The 24,069-nt window shown below is 38.9% G+C and overlaps 1 protein-coding gene across 15 annotated transcripts in view; it reads right to left on the minus strand.

The window, feature by feature from the left end:
- HIVEP2 (HIVEP zinc finger 2) overlaps window positions 1–24,069 on the minus strand; it is a 218,602-nt gene that overhangs the window by 43,924 nt on the left and 150,609 nt on the right. The gene's annotated exons all lie outside the window — the stretch shown is intronic.

Here is a 24,069-nt window from a genome sequence, read left to right on the forward strand (position 1 = left end):
CCCACCAAGAGCTTCCACAGGCGAAAGGGAGCATGTGAGTCCTCCAGACCAGATGTGTCAGGGGCAGTGTTCCCAGTTCTGACCCTGCTTTTCCAGTCTGACTCTCCAGGACTATGGCCACGGGAAACAGGAAACAGTTGTCTCATGATATGCACATGTAACTGGAATGTTAGATGATAGAAGATTGCTTTTTTCACTCATTAAGAGGGTTTGAAAATTGTTTCTATCGTATGAAACTGCTACGCATGCCCTCTTCCATGATTGGTTTGCCCTTGAAGAACAAAAAGCAGTGGTCATAATATTGTACTGCTGTTTTACCTCACAGAAACTTCCAAGTAATTAGTGTGATTTTAAAACAAAGATCTAAATGATAATAACATGAAAGATAGGACACCAAGTTTGGAGATTTTGCGCAAATCGCTTTGTTGCAATTGGAATCAGTAATGGCCTCTACAAGGGAGGCAATTGTTGTTACTATTAAAATAGAGACATAGAGATAACCATCTCAGAAATTTGTTTTTGCCTTAATTTTAATTGAGTTTTTGTGCCTCAGTATCTTCTTTGAAATAAAAGAAAAATATTTCCTCAAACAGTTCCTGAGAATGTAGTATTACAACTTATGCTTGTATTTCCTAGAAATCGGCAGTTCACACAGTATATTTTGTAAAAATGGAATAAAGAAAAGAGAGATTTTTCATTTTTTAAGCTTTACTTCTAGGTTATTGGATTCATAAGAAACCACTCTGCAATGAAATACTAATATTCAATAAAACTAACAAGTTTTCAGAAAATTGTGTTCACAGATCTTGTTAAATATCCCCAAGTTATTTAAAATTCCTTCCTAAATATGAGGCAAAATTATCTTTCACTTTACTAACAAAGTAAAGACTGATTTTTCGTTGTTTATAGGCTTACAGAAGAGTTCCTTAAAAATATTTTCCAAACCTCCGTCGCCTACTTGTAACAAACACTTGGAAAATTTGAACATTATTGTTTCTAATCCAGTGGTTTCTCAGACTATTTTTAGAAAAAAATCATCCTTGACATTAGATATTTATTCTTGGAAGCTTACAGGTTGTTATTACTAAGCTAAGTGAGGGTCATGTTGATCTATGATTAGATAGGTAGGCAGGTATTAATAGATAGATAGACATGTAGACGTATCTAAAATGTCCATTCCTGGTAAGATTCTTTAGTATTTCATTTCTCTATTCTTCCAAATTATTTTAAGACAAGTTATGGATTAATAGTTTACTGTGGTTAGCACTTCATTGGCAAACTTCTCATGCAAATACAAATGTTATCAACCTTTTTTCTGAGGTTAAACACATACACACTAGATCATAATTTTAGTAGAAGAGCCAATAAAATATACCAGTTACACTTTAGATGAGAGCTGTCACAATTAAAAACAATTATTATGTGCTTCAACTCTATGGAAGAAGTGGCAAATAGGACCTGGAAACAAGATATGATCCTTATATTGCTTGGTTAAAAGAAACGTTTAAAAGAAGGAATACCACTCTTCATATATTCAGTCGTAGAAAAGAGATACATACCTCTTTTATTTTATAGAAGGGAGTAGAAGAGATTCAAAACTAGTAGGTAAAGATGGGAGGAGAGTACTGAAAGATAAATGTATGCTTAAATACTTTATCAGAGTGTACCAAAAGTGTACCAGAAGCAGCAGCTTCTCCTTGCTACAAAAAAGAACTTTGAATGGGGCCACTGTTCCACTTGGAGTGTCTAGAGGGGCAAAACAAGAGGCACCTGGGAGGTGGTAGAGAAGATAGTTAAAGGCTGGGAAGATAAACACACACACACACACACTCTCACACACAGAGATAAGTCTGATTACAAGCTCATATTTTTAGAAACAGTTATGATACGAAGCTAAAGGTTGGAACTGGGTTCGGAATGTAAAGACAAAAAAGGGATAAAGAGTAGGAACAGGAAAGAGTGCTAATTTGGGAGCAGGGGACAATTCATTGCTGGGACAACTACACAGAAGGCTTTGAAAAGTGAAAAGTGTGTCTGGAAAAGGGGAGTTTTCACAAAAGGAGGATGGGACAAACAACCAAAATTCGATTACTCTGCCATTGTGTTTAGGGGGCTGGTCCTGGAAACTGCTGGCGAAAATGATCTGAGAGTGCCACTTCTCGGCAGGTTGTCAGTGCTGGAGCGTAGGAAAGATACAAAATAAAAGCATTGTGTGAATTAGAACTACCAAAAACATAAAAGAGTAAGTACCTGTGAATTCATGATTATAACTTAAGCCTCCTTAATTAGGGTTTCTGGACTGTTCCTGTGACACTTTTAGACATTTATAGAATGTCTATACTCATCAGAAAATGAGCTAAGTTTACAAAATACATATATGAAAAAGCAAACTCTATAGAGCCTAGAAGGGAAACATTTGTGAACAAGTAAGTGCTGCAAAGTGTTTTAGGTGCTTTGACAAAAATATAAGCACAGTACTGGGCACAGCACAAAAGAGGAAATGGCCAATCCTATCAAGACAAGCACAAAAGGCTTGAGAGACACAGTGATACTAAGTCTTTAAAGAAAACTGTACGTGCTAACGGGCTTCGCTGGTGGCTCAGTCAGTAAAGAATCTGCCTGCAAAGCAGGAGACCCAGGGGCCAGGAAGATCCCCCAGAGAATAGAATGGCAACCCACTCCAGCATTATTGCCTGGGAAATCTCATGGACAGAGAAGCCTGGCGGGCTACAGTTCATGGGGTGGCAAAGAGTCTGACATGACTGAGCAACTAAACACACACACACACACACACAGTAATATGGGACTTCCCAGAGGCCTCAGGGGAAGCATCTGCCTGTCAATGCAGGAGACTCAGCAGATGTGGATTCAGTCCGTTGGTCGGGAAGATCCCTTGGAGAAGGAAATGACAACCCAGTCCAGTATTTTTGCCTGGAGAATCCCATGGACAGAGGTGCGTGGTAGGCTACAGTCCCTGGGGTCACAAAGAGTTGGACACAACTGAGCATGCATGAATGCTAACATACAAAAACTTGCCATTTCCAGTGTTAGATTTAGAGATAAATAATCAGATTAAATAAAAACATAAGGCTCTATCATTCCTGTTTCTCTCTAGTTTCATCTATTTGATTTTACTGTGGTCAAAGTCTGGTTCATGGGGAAGCTTAGGGAATAAGGTAAATGTTCTAGTTAATACAATCTTATGGTTAGGTAAAGACCACAGAGAAATAATTTTTGTTTTAACATCTGCTAGTGGTTATTTTCCAAAGTACATTAGCCTTCTCCTTGAGTTAATTACAGTCTCCTGAACATAATTTAATCTTTCTTTGATGATTCAGGATAGTATAGTGTTCTCTGGTCCTTACTCTGCATCTGGGCTATGATTGTCTGGTGTTGGCAATGCAAACTTCTCCCCCACATGTACTCTTAAACACATGTCAAGTTTTCCAAGATCAGGGTTGTAACTGAGATTTTTCTTTTTTCTTGACCACATATTTGACATGAGACTAACTTATTTTAGGAGCAAATACATAATCATTCACTTCTATCACCATTATTTGTTGAGCTTATTCTAAATCATATAGGGAGTATTTAGTAATGTGAAAGATTTTAGAAATCATCGACTCTCTCAGCCAAATAACAGGGGGAAAAAAAGCTGAGAACCAGAGAAGTTAAAACACTTGCTTAAGGACTCATAGGTCATTATGATGACCTGGGCTATATATAGTTTAGGTCTTCAACCATTCAAGTCAACTATTTTCCACTATCCATATTACTATCTTATTACAAGTTTATTAACCTGACCCCACTGCAGAAATTGATTAAATGAAAAAAGGAATAAAAATGAGGAATAAATAATATTGAACTTAGAATGAGCAATGACATTTACTGCCCATACCTTAAAGTTAATAAGTCAAATGAACAGAAAATTACAGTAGCTAAAAACCAATGTTTCATTAAACTGTTTATCAATTTTTATCCAATAGCAAGAACAGCTCATTAATTGACAGTTAATGGAGGTAAGCCCTTTGGTTCATAAAACCGAAATTTCACTAACAGAGCCTATAGAAACACAGGACCCCACCTTCACAGGTACTACTTCGCTTGCAGAATGCTCTTTGCTGCTTTGTTTTTGCAAAGGGGCATGGCCAATTAGATGTTCTGTATTAATTAAATTTTTTTTGTTTTCTCATATGTGATACATTTTTATATTTACATTCTCACTGTAAGTTTTTTTTCTCTTCTTTTCAATTCCCTCTATTCTATCCCTAATAATATTATGGCAGGTAAATAACTACTGCTTAACAAGTTATTGTAAATATTTATTCTTTAACTAAATACCTGAAGGATAAAGCCAAAGGAGGACTATTTGACTAGTGTACTCTAATGAGAAGTATGACATAACAAAGTCATACATCCAAGGTATTGTTTTCTCCAGTCTCATCTTTTACAGAACTTATGTTTACTATTTGGTTACAATTTTGGTGTATCTAAATAAGGTCATAACTCTTTCTCTAAATCTCCTTTTACTCCTGGATATGCCAATATTAGCATAAAAAAAAGCCAACGTTAATTTTGGATTCTGTAAACAAAGAAAACAGAGAAATAGAGTGGTAAAATATGCATTATATTCATAAGTATGCATAAACAAGCTGACCTTGCCTGAAGGAAAATCTCTCTCTTAGGGAAGAGCCTCCCACATCAGTCGAAATAATACCCAAAGTAATGAAAGCACAGCTGAAAACCTGAATTGCATTCCAAAATTTCATGCTACAACTGATTCTCAGATGTAATGAATAAAACTGTTTTCAGTCTCCATATTCTAGGTCCGCACACAATAAAGATCCTTCAAGAAGAAATCAAGGCAAAGCCTATGGCATATCTTACAATCTAATCAGATGAGCCCTATTCAGTTAGTAACTGAGCTGCTGAAATAATCAATTCTGTCTCTCTTGAAAATTTTTACAGTCAATGGGGAAATGGGGACTCATGTGCCAGTGTAAAGGTACACAACCTCAAACCTTGATTCCACACTGTCCAAGGATTGATTAGGCAAACAGAAAAAAAAAAAACAACAACAAAAAAACAGGGTACAACCCTCAAGAGTTTGGAATTAGACATAAAGTTAGGAAATGACAAATAATCTGAATAGCAGCTATTATCAGAGCTTAACAAAGTATATGATCAAGAAGGGTTTGAACAACCAGGTATGGCAACAGTGGTAAGTGGTTCAAATGGAAGTCATGCTTTATCCAAGTGAAGCATGCATAGTTGCTCAGTCGTGTCTGACTCTTTGCAATCCTATGGACTGTAGCCTGCCAGGCTTCTCTGTCCATGGAATTTTCCAGGCAAGAATACTGGAGTGGGGTTGCCATTACTTTCTCCAGGCGATTTTCTGGACCCAAGGATCGAACTCGGGCCTCCAGCATTGTGGGCAGACTCTTTACCGTCTGAGCCACCAGGGAATCCCTTATCCAAGTGAGGTAACCAGAAAAGCTTTATAGTCACCTCTGCTATGTAGTTATTCAGGTACTACCCTGGCACTTTGATAATCTCTGGGTGGCATTCATATTTTCAGCCTCATCCTGGAATATGTCATCACCTGCAAAGTTTAAGGCTAGAAAAATGTTCAAGTTTCAAGCAGGTGCCTATAATATCCTAATAGACAAACTCTGTCAGATAATTCCAGAATTTCATCTATTGGTTCATTCACTCAATCATATGATACATTTTCCAAAGCATATATATCTTAATGTGATGACATAAAATAGTATTGAAAATCAAATTTCATATGAAGTTTGAATCTAGATATTATTGTCTCATTTATCTATTAACTTATATCAATTTCAATGACATCGAGTATGAATTCAAAATAATGTACACATGTGGAATTCAAAGACAGATAAGACAAGAATCCTTTCAAAGAGCTTGCTGTCTAGTGTGTAAGAAAACCATATAAACAAGTTGTAAAAGCTACAGAGGCATAAAATGGCCTTATGGGAGTACAGAAACAAGACACTGATTGGGCATGCAGCAATTAGGAAACACTCTCTTAGGTCTTAAAAGAATGCTAGGATTTGGCAAGTACAGATGCAGAGAAAAGGCATTTAATATGTACACATCATTATGCATTAGAGAAGACCAGAGGATGTTGAAGAAAGAGCTGGTCTGACTAGAACACTTGGCACATCGAGACAATGGACGTGAGGCTGAGAAGGAAAGGTCGTGAGGGATGGTAAGGGAACTCTGGTAGACAGTGACTGACATTAGAAGTTCCAAGCAGACTACCCCAATCCCAGAGACACTACAGAAAGTTCACACATATTTCACCTCTTTCCATCTCTTCCTGGACAAACTACAAATGTGTAACCTGAAAAAGAATCAATTTTGAGAAGTTTGTTAGATAAAGAAGACTTGAAGCTAAAGGGAAAAAGAAGTGATAAGAGAATTAGGGAATAAACTCTTGGAAAAGTGGGAAAGAAAAGGGAACTCAAAAGCGTCAATTAAAAGATCAGTTTTAGAAGAAAGAATGAAAACTTTTGTTTTATTTATTTATTCTATATTTATTTGATTGCACCAAGCAGCATGCAGGATCCTCCCCAGTCAGAGATGGAACCCATGTACCCTGCATTGGGAATACGGAGCCTTAACCACCTCCAGGGAAGTCCAACTTTTCTGAATTAAGACTGGAGGAAAAGAAGAAATAATGAAGCAAATCAACATTTTAGATAGAAAAGAAACTGAGAATTTTCCTTAAGATGTTCTTAACTCACTCAGAAAAGTAGAATGCTGGTCATCTGACGGGCATGAAGGAGCTAGAAATCGTTGAGGGGCTTAATAAGTTTAAACAGCTATTTTCCCTGAGTAATAAATCACTTGACAATCTTAAGAACACTGTTTCTTATTAGGCTATTTAAAAAGAGTACTTTGCACCAAAATATACACAAAACTTATCTAAGTTGATCAGTTCAGATTAGTCGCTCAGTCGTGTCTGACTCTTTGCAACCTTACGGACTGCAGCACGCCAGGCCTCCCTGTCATCACCAACTTCTGGAGCTTGCTCAAATTCAGGTCCATCGAGTTGGTGATGCCATCCAACCATATCATCCTCTGTCGTCTCCTTTTTCTCCCGCCTTTGATCTTTCCCAGCATCAGGGTCTTTTCCAATGAGTCAGTTCTTCACATCAGGTGGCCAAAGTATTGGATAAATATATCTAAATACTATATCAAATAAAATATAAAAATTTCTTTTATTTTTCAGGAAAACTCTAAAGATGATGAACTATTTAAGACATTATCTATGAATGCTATGCTATGCTATGCTAAGTCACTTCAGTCGTGTCTGACTCTGTGTGACCCCATAGACAGCAGCCCACCAGGCTCCCCTGTCCCTGGGATTCTCCAGGCAAGAACACTAGAGTGGGTTGTCATTTCCTTCTCCAATGCATGAAAGTGAAAAGTGAAAGTGAAGTCGCTCAGTCGTGTCCGACTCTTAGCGACCCCATGGATTGCAGCCTAACAAGTTCCTCCGTCCATGGGATTTTCCAGGCAAGAGTACTGGAGTGGGGTGCCATTGCCTTCTCCATTATCTATGAATAGTAGATCTAAAACAATCTTTAAAAATTTATATATTTCTTATCTTTTATTTAAAAGAATAGCTGTGGAGATCTTTTACTATAAACATGAAAACTTATCTATTTTGATTTTAGAAATGCTGAGTTTAAAAGACTGAACTATTAGTTAATATCTATGATATAGATCCCTTACCTTATTGAATTAACTATATATATTCAACCACAATGAAATGTATTGAAAGTTAAAAAGTCATTTGAATGTCCCACAGGACATGGGACAGTAGCTGGCAGAATAGGAAGTCAATAGATATTTGTCAGTTGAGTGAAAGGAGGAATAAATAAATGTGAATAAGCGAATGAAATAATGAATGATTGTGAATATACCACATGTGTGTGCCCAGCACCTGAGAAAACACACTTCTTGCTTACTGAATAAAAAAGAGCTTCATAGACTCTCAGACATAGAACACAGATGGGATCTTGGTTAGTCTACCACCATATCCAATAATTGAGGACACAGAAACCCTTCAGGACTAAGTGACAGACCTAAGTGGACTTCGGGAAAGTTGAGCATTCCAAAACCCCTAAAAGGGTTAGTTTTTGAATTTCTGGCACTTTTTCATCTACTAACCACAAAGAGAAATTTTTTGCAAATGTTGCAAGGTGCAGACAAGTTAGATGTTATTTAAAAGTTTAGGTAGAAAAAAAGTTAACAGAAATGTGCATTTTTTTTTAACCAAATAATTTTAAGCATCCAATCACCTTATCGTTTGTTAAGAATCTCATCTCAATACAGTAACTAAAGTAAGTAAGAGTTAGGCTTAAATCTCTTTAACTGAAATGTAAACAATAAAATATTAATTTTACATGGTTTCTCCAATTTCTCACTCTTTCTTTCCTGCCTCCGTACTGATTGGAGTGGTCATTTTAATTGCTAAAGACCTGTGAAGTCTGATGCTGATTCTATCATGCATGCATGCTCAGTCATGTCAGACTCTTTGCGAGTCAATGGCCTGTAGCCCGCTAGGCTCCTCAGTCCGTGTAATTTTTCAGGCAAGAATACTGGATTGCCCTTTCCTTCTCCAGGGGATCTTCCTGACCCAGGGAACAAATCCTGCATTGGCAGGAGGATTCTTTACCACTGTGACACCTGGGAAGCTCTAATTCTATGTATACATATGCCAAACATGTAGATGTGAAAAGCACTGAAAACCAGGGGAAAAGAAAGATCATGCCTGATTAGAACCTGAAGCATGTTAGGATAAGAGAGAAAATGTGCAAATGAAAAGAATACTGCATTTTAATTCAGGAAATTCATACCCCTGCCTTAGTTCTAGGGCTTCCCAGGTGGTGCAGTGGTAAAGAATCTGTCTGCCAAGCTGGAGAGGCAAGAGATGGAGGTCAGGGATCTAAATCTTATAACTGCATAATATCGGACAATTTATTTAACCTTTTTGATACTTCTTTCTTCTGTGAGAAAATGAAAACAATAATTCCTCCCAATCAAGGTTGTTGTATCCAGGTGTCTGTCACAGTAGGTACTCAATAAATTGATTTTTGAAAGATAATAAGATTAAGGGGGAATCCTGTGAGGAAGAGAATGTAATAGATAATGATATCAAATCTCGTAATTCTATATATCACTACCTAAAGCAGAATATTGCAATAGTCATGCTGTGCTTCAGCCCATTAACATCAAGGATATATTTATTGATGGCCTGAATATTCATTTCTTATGGTATTGTTAGTGATTGAGATGATTTTTGTCAGTGTTTTCATCAATTTATCAAAAAAAGTGATGATGATCCTATGCCATGTTTTGGTTTAGGTAACAAATTTAGGTACACGTCAGTGGTAACAAAAATATGTATTGCATGCTACTATGGATAAAGCAAGGTGTCTATTTCAGTTCATTTAGCAATTAAAAGGGAGCTGTGCAGTTTACAATGTTTAATTGTCTTTTTAAAGTGAGGACACATCAGAGATATGTATGTGGTATCAATATCAAGGAGAATTTTGTTTTTCCTAAAAACTGGCTTTATAGATTACATTGTAAGCTATTTAGTGCCCCTTTTTAAGTTGACTGCTAGAAAGCTAACATCTACATTTGGGGCCTTTCTCTAGGAAGTATCTAGGCTTTGTTTACATGTTTTTTGATCATTAACATCATTTCTAGCTTCAAGTACTAGTCCTACCTTTGTTTCCTATTGGCTCATGCTCATACTCACTAATTTATACACATATACACCTCAATAATGAGGACTATTACAGAAGACATAATAAATGTAGCTGGGAACTGTTTCCAAAATTAAATCTATTTGTATGTTTCAATAGTGTTTGGGCAGCACAACTCTGAAAGCTAACTGGTTCCAGGAACATAAAAAGTAATGTGGAAACTCCCCAAATATTTTTCTTTCCTCCAGCCTCCAACTGTATTGATTCCAAGAAAAGAAAGGATTTCATAAATACAACCGAAAAGGTACATATAACACAACTCAAGAAAAACATTAATTGTTTTTCCTTCTCTAAGAAATTGCATATGAATAATATGGAAATAATATGGTCAAATTATATTATCTTTGAGACATGGTCAAATTTCCAGCTACTGTCAAGGCTCAGCGGCAGACGTGGTAAATGCATCTGACATATTCTTGGACACAGATAACTTACACTGGCAGATCCTACACGCAGATCCTGTGCAGAGTATTCCAAGGGTTGGATGAATGTTTTTTATTTGCTGAACATCCATAGGGTATAAAATCAGATTTGAACACATGTACTTTAACAAGTTTAGAATCCATTTGATCAGAAAGCATTTCAAGTCTCAAATCAACTTCTACTTTAAAGGTAAAAGCATCATCTATCATAAATGTTACTAAAATTCTAAACAATGAGTTAGAATCCCAAAGCCATTTTCAGTGAGGATTTGATTAGCCCATCATACGTGATTTAATTTTCTCTTTGTTTTCAAATAAATCCAAATGCTGGAGAATGTGTATTTGTATCCATAATTTGGGTTTCAGTCAACATTGACTAGTATCCAATATGGGCATATTAGCTTGATTTCTATATTGTTCACACCTATATAAATAATTTGAGGAACACAATTTAAACAATGCAGCCAGCAATAAGTCACCCTGAAAAAAATTAGAATAAGTTTTTAAAATATGCTTTGGTTTCAGCTTTAGAGCAGTTTGCCAAAATCTGCAGACCCACGAATGATCTTCATCACACACTATTCATTGACTTCACGTATACTAAAGTTATTTGGAATCTCACTTTCATTCTCTCTGATATTTCACTGAAGGGAAAATAATTTGTTTAGAAATCTTATTAAGGATTCTTCCTTAGCACAGATTCTCATAAAACAAACAAAAGTAGAGAAAAATAAGCAAAAACAATTAAGCAAATAGATATACAAAGATTACAAAATTAAATATTTTATCATATTGTCTCATTTATCAGGCTTTCTCTGATTTCATTAAGGGCCTTTAGACTAGGTGCCAGAACTAATTTTATTGCAGCATCTGCTCTTTGGTTTTAACATGGGTATACAAGTAGATTATAATATTTCTTTTAATTGATAACTAGCAATATAGAGAAGAAAATGTTTTAATAATGCCTTGAGTACGTGTTATTATTTTCTTTTTCACAGCTTACCATTTCATCTTCATAATATCCTTATAATGTGAGAAAAGCATGTGGAAATAGAGGCTCAGAAAGGTTAAGTAGTTGTCAAAGCAATCTCTCCAAGATTACACAATCAAATCAGTGAGGAGTGACCTGGCTTCCTCTCGCCTAGAATAAGGCTACTTCCGTGGACCACAGAGGATGCTATAAGCCAGCTTTAAGAAAGGTTTTTAGAAAGCGTGTATGGGATTCATGGGCAGGAGACACAGGTTGAAGATCCCCTCTGCCATGGACTGACATTGGGTGTGGTTCCTTTACCTTCTCTGAGCTTGAATTTCCTCATATATAAAATGGAAATATAAGTCAATTTGTACTGCAAAAAATAATAAGATAAAATGGGAATTATTAAAGTGCTGGCCCTATTTATATACCACTCAGTTGGTGAGGCCAAAATTGAGATGACGTGACATGTCAATTGACATGTCAATTTTAAGTCACCAAATAGTGTGTGTGTGTGTGTGTTAGTCACTCAGTCGTGTCCGACTCTCTACAACTCCATGGGAAATGCCCGCCATGGGATTTCCCAGACAAGAACACTGGAGTGGGGAGCCATTCCCTCCTCCAGGGGATCTTCCCAACCCAGGGATTGATCCCAGGTCTCCCACACTGGAGGCAGATTCCTTACCATTTGAGCCACCAGATACTCAAAGACCAAACCAAATTTGTTGGTAAAGAAACAAAAAGAGAAGGAATTAAAAGGCTTGAGCCTTAACTAATACTTCCTATTTCCCTGAAGGCCCTGAGCAAGTTCTGTCAGCCCACAGTAATGCATCAGAAAGCTTTCCACACAATAATGTGACCACTCTGCGGTTAAGAAAGACCAGCCAAAGCCTTCTGTACACATCCACCGGCAACAAATTTACACTCATTGTATGCATTGGTGGGAAATCTCTTTAGCATCCACCCAATGTGAGATTCCATGACAAGGACCTGCAAAGGCCAGGAAGGCTTCAGACATGTGAGTCCTGCTGGGCTGCAGTGGGAAGATGTGTCCATGGAGGGAGGGTGACTGTTTGCCTAGTGCAGGCCCTGCAACATCTTCACCCCAGAAACTAAAAATGGCATAATTTCATCTGTGCCTGGCACAGTCTACAGGAAGCATCAACCTTTAGTTTAGTAAATGGGAAGGGACACATGAAAAAAGCAAATATCAGCATCACTAGTGTTCTTAACTGTAGGGACCACTGATACCCTTAAAAGCCCTTCAGGAGGTACATCTGCTTAGTGATGCCTCGTCCATAAAAATGACAGGGCTCTGCACTTGAAGACACATGGCCTATTCACCCTTGATGCTTTTCTATATTTGGACCATGACCCTTTTGACTATTATAGTCCTTTCTCTTCATATTTGTTACAATAAAATCCATTTTTCAGAACCTAGAAATGAGTGAACAGGAGGGCAGAACCAGTATAATAAATAAGCCTGTGCAAAACCTTATTTTATTACCTGCTCCCATGACCTGTTTCATAAAATAGATCTTCCTTTCTTTTCTCCTCATGGAGAAAGGGGCACAGAGAATGGAACTCTTTACTCACAAGAAAAAAAGTAAGAGAAAAGAAACAATATAGGCATAGTACTCAGAACCAAAAAATACAAGTACATCATATGGAAAATATTTATAAATAGTGCCTCCTCACCAAGGGTTTGCTATAAATGGAGGGTTTCCGTATTCTTGTCAGCTTATTTTCTCTGACAAAAACATCTCAAAGAAAAGTTCAAATGACTGTGTTGCAATGTGGTCTAATTTCCATGAGATATAAGGTTAGGGTGTAAAATAGGTATACTTAATAGTTTTGGATGGGAAATATGTATTTTTATTTTTATTGGGCATTAGTTAAACTTGACCTACACAAGGGAACCCAAATCAAAATAAAATATTTAGTTCTAAATTGTTTCACAGCCCTTTCCTTCATGGGACAAAGAAAATAGGTGTAACTCATCAAAAGCGATAAATGTGAAATACTTTCTTCAAGGAGACAGCAATTAGGAAATTTAAGCGAAAATTGGCACACATCATTTAGACAGTGAAGGGAGGCAATGTCATCCAAAATTGCAAACAAAGAGCTATTCTTTTGGAATAACAGTTTTCCTGCTGTGTACATATGTGGTTGGTATGCAAATGTCATGTACACACATCTCTAAAATCCTTCCCTTTGTTTCTAATGTGGTGATATTATGTCAAGAAAAGTATTATAAGTAATTATGAATTGAGCTTCTAGGTAATAGCAGGTAGTGCCTGTCAAACATAAAAGAAGATTTTCATCCTGAAAAGCCACAAGAAATTATCTCCTCCTTTGATTTGTGCGGTGAGGAGAGGAAGTCAGGAATCTCTTCTGTCATTGACACTACCATGAAGGGAGTGAGTCCAGTGACAAATCTGATACACACAGGAGGCTCATTCAAAAAAATCCCAACAGAAGAAACCACATCCTGGAGGCTTCGCAAGTCTCTGGATCAAGCCTAGCCTGAAAGCACACGACCCCTGAACAACTGGGGACTGTGAGTCAATAATGTGTCCATCTTTGCTGTAAAGAATTTGAGTGAGGTTCTCTGTCCCTTGCTATCAAAGGAATCACCAAATAGTATGATTAAAACACATGGGCTCCTGTTTCTTACTTCCTAGATCTACCTGCCTGCCCATGAAGAAGGCATGATGCCAAGGAAGGTTGTAGTCTTTCACCTGGGTTGCAATTTTCTGCCCAACACATTCTCTCAAAATAAGAAGTACTGAGCTGACTGAGCTGCTTGTATGTTTTGGAAATTAATACTTTGTCAGTTGTTTTGCTATTATTTTCTCTCATTCTGAGGGTTGTCTTTTCACCTTGTTTATAGTTTCCTTTGCTGTGTAAAAGCTTTTAAGTTTAATTAGGTCTCACTTGTTTATTTTGTTTTTATTTCCATTACTCTTGGAGGTGGGTCATAGAGGATCGTGCTGTGATTTATATCATAGAGTGTTCTGCCTATGTTTTTTTTTTTTTGAATTTTATTTTATTTTTAAACTTTACATAATTGTATTAGTTTTGCCAAATATCAAAATGTTTTCCTCTAAGAATTTTACAGTTTCTGACCTTACATTTGCGTCTTTAATCCATTTTGAGTTTATCAAAATGGGTCAGAATGGACATCATCAAAAAAAATTTACAAACAATAAATGCTGGAGAGGATGTGGAGAAAAGGGAACCATCTTGCACCGTTAGTGGGAATGTAAATTGATACAGCCACTACGGAAGACAAGACGGTATGGAGATTCCTTAAAAAACTAGGAATAAAACTACCATATGACCCAACAATCCCAATACTGGGCATATACTCTGAGAAAACCGTAACTTAAAAAGACACACGTACCCCAATGTACACTGCACAACTATTTAGAATAACTAGGACATGGAAGCAACCTAGATATCCATCAGCAGACGAACAGATAAAGAAGTTGTCGTGTATATATCCACACACAAAGCAATATTACTCAGCCATAAAAAGGAATGCATCTGAGTCAGTGCTAATGAAGTGGATGAACTTAGAGCCTATTATACACAGTGAAGTTAAGTCAGAAAGAGAAAAACAAATATCGTATATTAACACACACATATGGAATCTAGAAAGATGGTACTGATGAAGCTATGTGGAGGGCAGCAATGGAGATGCAGACAGAGAGAACAGACTTATGGATATGGGGAGGGGGGAAGGAGAGGGTGGGACGAATGGAGAGAGTAGCATGGAAACATAAATATTGCCATATGTAAAATAGATAGCCAGTGGGAATTTGCTGTCTGACTCAGGGAATTCAAACCAGGCCTCTGTGACAACCCAGAGGGGTGAGATGGAGTGGTAAGTGGGAGGGAGATGCAGGACAAAATAAAAGAAGTAATTGTGCTCCTGAGCTCAATGTCACAGGTGACTCCATGAAGACAGCACTGGCATGATGAAGTCCAAGGATTCTGGAGAACTGGGCCTCAATTGTAACACACCCACCAGCTACAAGACCTTCATTGAATTACTAATGCTCCCAACATCTGTTTCTTCATGTAAAATGGGGTTAACAGTAGTCCTTACATGAGAAGATTGTTGTGAGTATTAAATGAGATACCACATATAAAACTCCCAGACAATATCTGAAACTTATGAACATTCATAAAGTACTGGCATTCTTATTGATATACTAGCAGAGTTCAATTTCCTGCAGCTGTAAATATAGGCAGACATTCTATTTATAAAAGTAGACACTTGATTTTTATTATTTGAGATATATGAATAACAAGTGTATCAAATTTGCTGAAAATGGTTATTTAATTTTGCCTGTACCCAGCCTCTTGAGAATATATTGTCTCAGTGCAAGTAAATATTCAAAAGGCAAACTTTTAAAAATTGTATTTCATCAAGTAAAGCTCATTAAGTAGAAAACCAATGCTGTAATAATTTCTGTTTCTCTCTCTCTCTCACACACACACGGAAGAAGGGCTAGCCATCAAATGTAGTTCATTTCTTGGCTTGTCACAGGAAAGCCATTCAGGCCCTCAATTCTGACCATGAGGGACATCTAAGTATTCCTGAAAAACAAATGTGGATATGCATCTTGTCAGTTTCAAAGAGAGCCATTCCTTCACAAGAAGCTAAAACACTAAGGAAAAGGGGACAGAGAGAATCATCTTTTCATGGAAAACTGGATGTTCATATTGCTGTTCATTGTTTCCTCTAGTCCTATAGAATTGATATGATATGCAGTTAGCTTCTGTGCATGCAACCTGAAACTGTAATGAAAGTTCCAGGTGGTGGAGGAACAAACTAGTTATGTCAGAAAGCAGTGAGGGGCTTCCCGGGTGGCACAGTGGTAAAGAACCCGCCTGCCAATGTAGTGGACATGGATCAGATCCCTGATCCGAGAAGATCCCACATGCCACGGAGCAACTAAGCCTGTGCACTGCAACTACTGAGCCTGTGCTCCGGAACCTGGGAACTGCAACTGCCGAGCCCCGTCACAACTACTGAAGCCCGCACACCCTAGGGCCCACGCTCGGGAACAAGAGCAACCACGGCAATGAGAAGCCCAAGCACCACAACTTGAGAGCAGACCCCGCTTGCTGCAACTAGAGAAAAGCCCGCATAGCAACAAAGACCCAGCACAGCCAAAAATAAATAAATAAAATTAGTTTGAAAGAAAAAAGCAGGGAGACCCTTGTGAACTGAGATCCAGTTAGGGGAAGCAAATAGTCCCTGTGCAGGCTGGCCTCTGACAGTGACCCAGCACCACTGAGTAGTTTGGAATCTATCCGATTCAGCTTATACCTCAAAATCCACATATCACTGAACACCAGTGAATAATGAATTCTCTTCAAATGCAGGTCAAATGGCTAAAGTCTCTCCCACCCACCCCACCCCCATCCCTGTATGTTTCAAACCATATTGTTGCCCAAGAACCTCCATCAGAAATTAGATTCAGCAGCACATATTTCCCCTTAACTTCAGACTCAGTGCTTGGGTTGCAGCACAGCTGGGTGGCAGCAAAAACCCCTGAAAACGTCTGCATCTGACTGGCGAGAAAAAACCCTGTTAAAGCTCACAAACAGCTGAGGCATGAAGCTGAGGAGCGAGAGCATCACCGCGCTCAGCTGCTGAAGTGTGGCTCTATTACTGCATTTTGAGATACTTATCAACATTCAATTAACATCCATGATATGATATTAGTCACTGTTAACACTTACTAAGCACCTCTGTGCAAAGTGCAGAATTCAAGTTTAATAAGGTAGGACTCTGGCTGCCAGATGGCATCTTCATTTGATTTATGCTTCTCGGCGAGAATCTACTTCCATTCCAAGTGAATCGCCTCAAGTTTCAAAGTATTTGCCCTTCACTTTTATAATATGACCAATATGCTGAGGAACACGAAACGCACGGCTGATTAGCATGAGTAAATGTATATATGAAAATTTACAAAAGAGCACATTTCCCACTTAGGATATCTAGTTGATGAGAAAGATTTCAATTTGTTGAAGGAGATTAACATTTGAAACCGGAAGATAAAACTCTTAGCAATGGCTTCCTTTTAGTATCTTGAGGGATGATAAGCAGAAGAAAGTGGGGGGAGGATTGGGAAGATCTAGGAGGAAGACGTATGGAAAGTATTAACGGCGATGGAAATAAAGAACTGATTCCCTTTGCTGAAACTGGAAATATCCGTTTAGAATGGAGTGTTTCTCCCTGCGAACGACAATGTAAATGGTACCAGACAGCAGCCCTGGAAGCATCTCCACTCTATTCTTTGCTGCTTCTTGGTGTTAATGGGTGAATGCTGGCTTTGCTTGACAAAGACTGGTTAGATAATGACAATCGTGTAGCAACCCCTACATTTTGAACAGATCAAGGAAGGCAGGAGTCTCCTCCATACACGGCACGGAGAACACCGTGCACTTAAGAGTCTGCATGGGGAAGGGGGGCCAGGATGGCTCATTCAGCTGCTCAGCCTGTTCCGCCACTCCGTTTCCATGCTTCGCAGATAGCAGATCTGAATGGAGAGCGTCTTCCCTGAGGCCTCCCAGCGTATGGATGAGGTCGAGTAGTGGCCAGTATCAAAAACAACAGGAACAAGGGGTACAGAGGCATAGGTGTAGTTTAGAGGTCTCACGATAACATGAAAAGAATCCTGGATTAAAGCAAGCAGCTGTACACTTTATAATATCCAAATTCATTGAATTTTCATGATAATGCTGAAACACAACATTTTTACAGTTGAGAATGTTAGATAAGGCCAAAGATCACCCAGATGGTAAAAACTAGGCACAGGATTTTAAGCTAATTCTCTTTTTCTCTAGAACCCCAAACATTTCCACTCATTCATGGCACCTCTCAGTCCATGAATTCAGCTCTCCCGCTTATGTGTCCTCAGATAAATCACTTAAAATCAGTGGGCCTTAATTTTCCCCCCTATAAAATGGACACCATAATTCCCACCCTGCTGCCTTCCTTAGCATTTTAAAAACTATATGAATCTGTACATTTGAAAGCAATAATAAAAATCGTCGGAAGACATGAGAGTTAAATTCATGGCGCTTCTCAGTCATAGTTTAGTAGATGACCCCATCACAGGCCTTCTGTGTCATGACTCAAGTTCAAACGGGATTTTGATATTTCATGGATCTAGGGACACATCTGGTTTATTCCTATTCATCTTTAAGTCTAAGGATGTCCTGTGTTTCTGAAAGTATCCCAAACCCTCCTTTGTGATTCCCACAGGACAGACATCTACTAATGGACCATCACACCGTGCATAGTTTTGACATGTGTATCTCTCAGACTACAGTAGGAGGCCCTTGGAGGCAGGAATCCTATCTGTATTTGTTAATGTACTAAAGGAAGCTGTAACAAACAAAATCCAAAATGCATCATGGCTCATTCACAGCAGCCATCTAAAATGAGCATCCTAACAGATGGTGTGTGTGTGTCAGTCGCTCAGTCGTGTCCTACTCTTTGCGACCTCATGGACTGTAGCCCGCCAGGCTCTTCTGTCTGTGGAATTCTCCAGGCAAGAATATTGGTATGGGCTGCCATTCCCTTCTCCAGGGGATCTTCCCGACCAGGGATTGAACCCACATCTCCTGCATTGCAGGCAGATTCGTAACTGTCTGGGCCACTAGGGAAGCCCCTCACAGATGCTGTTTCCCTTCAACTCAAGAACCTAAGCTCCTTCAACCTTACGATTCGCCATCTGAAGCAAAGACTCTAGGGCCACCATGATTATCTGCCTCAAGCTGGCAAAGGAAGGAAAACAGAGGGTTAACCTATAGGAGGGTTTATGAGTCAGGCATGGATGTAGCACCCAGCACTTCCTCCCACATTCCATTCACCAGAACTCAGCCACGTGGCTCCTCTAACTACACAAGAGGCTGGGAAATCAAGCCTAACTGTGAGCCCTGGAAGAACAGGACCCAGGTTTGGAGAAGGGCCAGTCACTCTCTGCTACACTCATACTAGAATCTTCAGAGATGCTTCCTCATGTATGAATGACACACTCAAGCAAAGCCCAAAGTTCCCCAAATCAGAATCACCTCATGAGAAGGAGATATTACAAAGAGGAGAGAATCATAAACAGAGACAAAATTTACTAGCGATACATTAAGAAAAGATAGAACGTGACAGAGTCTACTTGCTGTGATAGAGTCTACTTACTGCAGAATTTTACATTTTTATAATACTTTGAGGTAAGGTCCTGTCATGTTTCCATAGTTAAGCTAGACTTTACATCATAAAACTCTGACGTTACTGCTTTTAACTGGTCTTAAAATCAACTGAGTTCAGAAGTTGACCAAAAGCACAGATGAAAAAGACACTTAAATTTTTTTGTTTTCATTTAAGTAAAGTTACTAAGAACAGCAAGAATGACTGCGTGGTCTTTTAAAGGCATCATAGAAACTCTGTAGTGTGTAAAGTACTTTTTAAAAGTCTATTTGACCAAGTCAAAATCGCTAGTACATTTAACTTTCGCTAAAAGAAATCTATCAAGTGTAAGTTTAAGCTCCAATAGGAAACTAGGTGTATATTCCAGCACTGCATCACCCCCGGGAACTTTCAGGTGATGAAAGGCTATGGGCGATGCCAATCCAGAGGATCTCTTTACTTTAGTGGAATTTGCCTCACCACACAAGCTCTCAAAATAGGTGTATTTCTGCTATTTTTATGACTGTATTTTAACAGAAAAATGACATAGGTTTTGTAGATGCTGGAGAAATAATTACAATTGCATAGGCAAGGCATATAATTAGTTGAAGAGGGTAAAAAAAGACTTCACCTACACTACATGGGCATAAAGAGTGAGGATTAGCTGGGGAACAACTGCTGTCTGTGTCTTGCACAGCTGTAACCAATCCTGAGGCAAAAACAACAACTACACACACACACACACACACACACACACACACACGCACGGTAACAACTAACTCAGAACACGAAGAGAAGATAGCCTTCTGCACTGAAAGTAAACTCAGTGGTCACCTTTAACCCATGGGTGTGAAGCAAATTTCAGAACATGGAGCAAAAGGAGGGAAAACTATGAAGTAATTCTTCCTTTTCTATAATCAAGGCCAAGTACACTTGCCTAATTCACAGAGTAGAAACCTCTCTTCTGGGTGCCCTGGGTGTGGGAATATTGCCTCTTCATGCACCCACAGTCCTCAGGGAAGACAGGCTAGAAGAACTGGGAAAGGAGCCAAACTCTCTCATTTCCATATAAACCTTTGTTGAACTCCAAAGCGTTTCAATTTCTAAGCCAAAGGAGTTCTTAAGCATGAACATCAAAAGCTATTTTTACCTGTTTTCACAATCTCCTTTAATTATTTTATGAAGCTTGCAAGTAAGTACAATGATACAATACAGCAAACTCCAGTTCAAACATTACAGAAGCATGATACCAGTTTACTTTTACCCAAATGTATAAATTCTAATGGGAGGAATTTGCTCACAGCTTCAGTAGCCACATCTTATTGGGAAAGAGCTCAAACAAATTGGGAATAATTACAAATGAATACTACACATGGCTAGCCTCATTCACTGTTAGAAAAAATTGCATCAGTATTGAACCAGATCTACTGTCCCACAAAGATTGGGGTTTGCGGGCACTTCTCTGGAGGTGTAGTGGTTAACAGTCCACACTTCCATTTCAGGGGGTTTGATCCCTGGTCTGGTTGTGGAACTAAGATCCCACATGCTAAATGTGTCTTGATCAAAAGAGTAAAAAAGAAAGAAAGAAAAAAAAAAAAAGATTGGGGTTTTGGAGGGTATGTACAACAATATGTTCACACTCTCCTGTTCTAGCCTGACATCCCAGGATACATTTTAGAATATCAGGGTTCACAATTCTAGTCCCTTTGGGGCCAAGCAGATATTGAAAATGAGCAGGGTGTCCTGGTGAAGACAAGAGGAAGTGTAGTGTCCAATAATCAGCTGAAGAATGAAGGTGAATTTCAGGTGAATTTCACTTGAGTGGACTGAGCATGTGTTTCCCCCACACCCCTAGAATCCATATGTTGAAATCCTAACCCCCAGTGGGATAGCATTAGGAGGTGGAGGCTTTGAAAGGTACGGTCATGAGGATGTAGTTCTCCTGCTGGGATTAATGCCCTTAGAAGATGAGACACAAGGATGCTCGCATCCCCTCTCTCCCCATCATGTGAGGATACTGAGAAGATGGCCATTGTAAGCCAGGAAGATGGTCTTCACTGAGAACCTGACAATGCTGGCACCCTAATCCTGAACTTTCCATCACCTCCATAACTATGAGGAATAAAAGTCTGGTGTGTATACCAGCCTATAGTATTTCTGTTGTGGCAGCCCAAGATGATTAAGACAGATGGCCAATGGAAGAATAGCAAAGCTGACATTCTTTTAAGAAAATAGGGCAATCTAATAAGGACATGTGTCTGTGTATAAGGCCATTTCACCTCAGCCTGGAGAAAGGTTGAAAGAATCAGTACAGGAAAAGTGTTAGATTAATATTTTAAACAGATTTTTAAGAAGATGAATGGGAGGATGTCAGTCCTTTACATTTGACTCCATAGGGTATGACCACTAAAATTTCAGCCCATGTCCAAAAAGCAAAAACACATACTCAGCAAATCGCTTAACACTGCACTAACAGAATCTTGTTTTGTGTACTGCTAAGTTGTGAAGTAACTTACCCTTTGAAAATGTGGACCAGGTAACTGTAAGAAGAAGGGTAATTACGTGAATTCCCTTGGGACAGCAGGCATCTTTAGAGAAACAAAGAACCAGAGGAGTGAGATGAACATGGCCCATGACCCTGGGCCACTTCTCCTGGCTGCCCCAGCATAGAGGGCACAAGCCTGTGCTCCCCAGGAGGGAAAGAGAAGCAACTATTGCCAACATTCCTTTGAAAGGAGCCCTCCAACTCCTCCACATTCTCTGAGATTCCAACAAGCCTCAGAGAGAATAATGGGAAAAAGTCAGATCTCTCTCCACCTAATACAAGAACCTCGTGTACCACAGAACTCACTCTTGTGCGTGTTGGGAGAGAGGAGCAGAGAGGCAGAGGGACCTTGCCTTCATCTGATTTTCATCTGCTCTCTTATCAAGTAGGCAGACTCTTACAAAAATAAACCTTCCACTTTTCTTCTAGAAAAGGAGCTTATTCAGAAAACAAACAAACTCTACATGGAAACAGTTTCCAGAGAAGGTCTGAGAAGGCGCGCTGTCTCCTGACCTAAGCTTACCCTCTCATAAACTTTCTGAGCTCATATGTAGGCATACCAGAGCACTTCAGCCTCTATATATACTGTATTCTGCCATCTGCAAAGGACCCAAAAGGAATCTGGTAGAGACTCAAGAAACTCTAACATGTGGGGTGCCAAGATCCTCACCATTCATTAGTTTATTCAACAAATATTTATTGAGAACATAACCATGTTTTGGGTGCTGTGCCTGGTGCTAGGTCTATAGTGGGGAAACAAATAGACATGACCTCAGCCCTGGAGAAATTCTGTCTAGTGAACAACCCTCCTACTACAGATTAGAACGACTATTCTCCACTTATATATAGCCTAATACGTCTACACCTTAGCTTACATCTTCATTTAAAAAGCAGCATTTAGATCGCAGTCAATGCCTATATGACCACAGCATGAACTGGATCACAGTAGATTCACTCTGGTTCCACTGCACTGTCAGAACTCCCAAAGCCCTGGTATATTTGGAGAAATAAGATATGAAACGGTATGCATCCTCAAGTAGCTTACAATCTCCTTTAAGAGACACAATTATCTATGTGAAAAATAACACAGTTGGAAAAGTACCATGGACAATTCAAACATGCAAATATTCCATAAATAGGGTGTCCATAAAATTTATAATCCAAACCATCACCACAAAAGAGGGTACTTTTAATACTTGAGACCAGGTTTTCTTTGGCAAACCAGAACCTAAGGTCACTTTTTCATAAATCCCTTCTTGGCCAGTGAATTCTGCAATTTAAAAATCACATTTATTTCCTTCTCAAAGAAATATTTATGGAATATTTGCTGTATTCGAAGCACTATGACATTGTCTTGTGAAGGCAGGCTTTGGAGAGGAATTCACAAAGATAAGTAAGACACAACATGACCTCAGAACTTACTCTGAGAGGAGAGATGCAAAAACTGCTAACACATTCTGAAAGACATACCACATGACAGATGCTAAGCTTTGCACATATATTATCACATTTAATCATCAAAACAATTCTCAGAGGTAGGTGGTGTTAATCCCATTTTATAGATGATGTTTATACTGGTTAAGTAACTCGTCCAGGGTCACACAGGTTGTAAATAAGGAGCTGGCACTGGAAATAGGTACATCCCAATGCAATGTCCCAGCTCTTAGACTATGACAAGTATATGCTAAGCACTTCAGTTGTGTCTAACTCTGTGTGACCCCATGGACTGTAGCCCGCCAGGCTCCTCTCTCCTAGGGATTCTCTAGTCAAGAATACTGGAGTGGGTCCTCCAGGGTATCTTCCCCACCCAGGTATCAAAGCTGCCTCTCTTATGCCTCCCACATTGACAGGTGGGTTCTTTACCACCAGCACCACCTGGGAAGCCCTATGAACAAGCAGTACATGAAAAATCCATGGGAAGTAAAAATATACTTATGGCTGGAATAATTATGAATGGCTAAATGAAGGAGAGTGATATTAGACACGGACCTTGAAGAGTTAGAAGGATTTTAAAGGCAGAGATTAGAGGGTAGGGCAGCCCAGGGACATGAGACAATGAACTAACAGCCTGCTGCTGGTGGGCAAAGTACTTGGCTAGTACTTTGCAGTTT

The sequence above is a fragment of the Bubalus kerabau genome, chromosome 9 (assembly GCF_029407905.1).
Source record: "Bubalus kerabau isolate K-KA32 ecotype Philippines breed swamp buffalo chromosome 9, PCC_UOA_SB_1v2, whole genome shotgun sequence".
Classification (NCBI taxonomy): domain Eukaryota; kingdom Metazoa; phylum Chordata; class Mammalia; order Artiodactyla; family Bovidae; genus Bubalus; species Bubalus kerabau.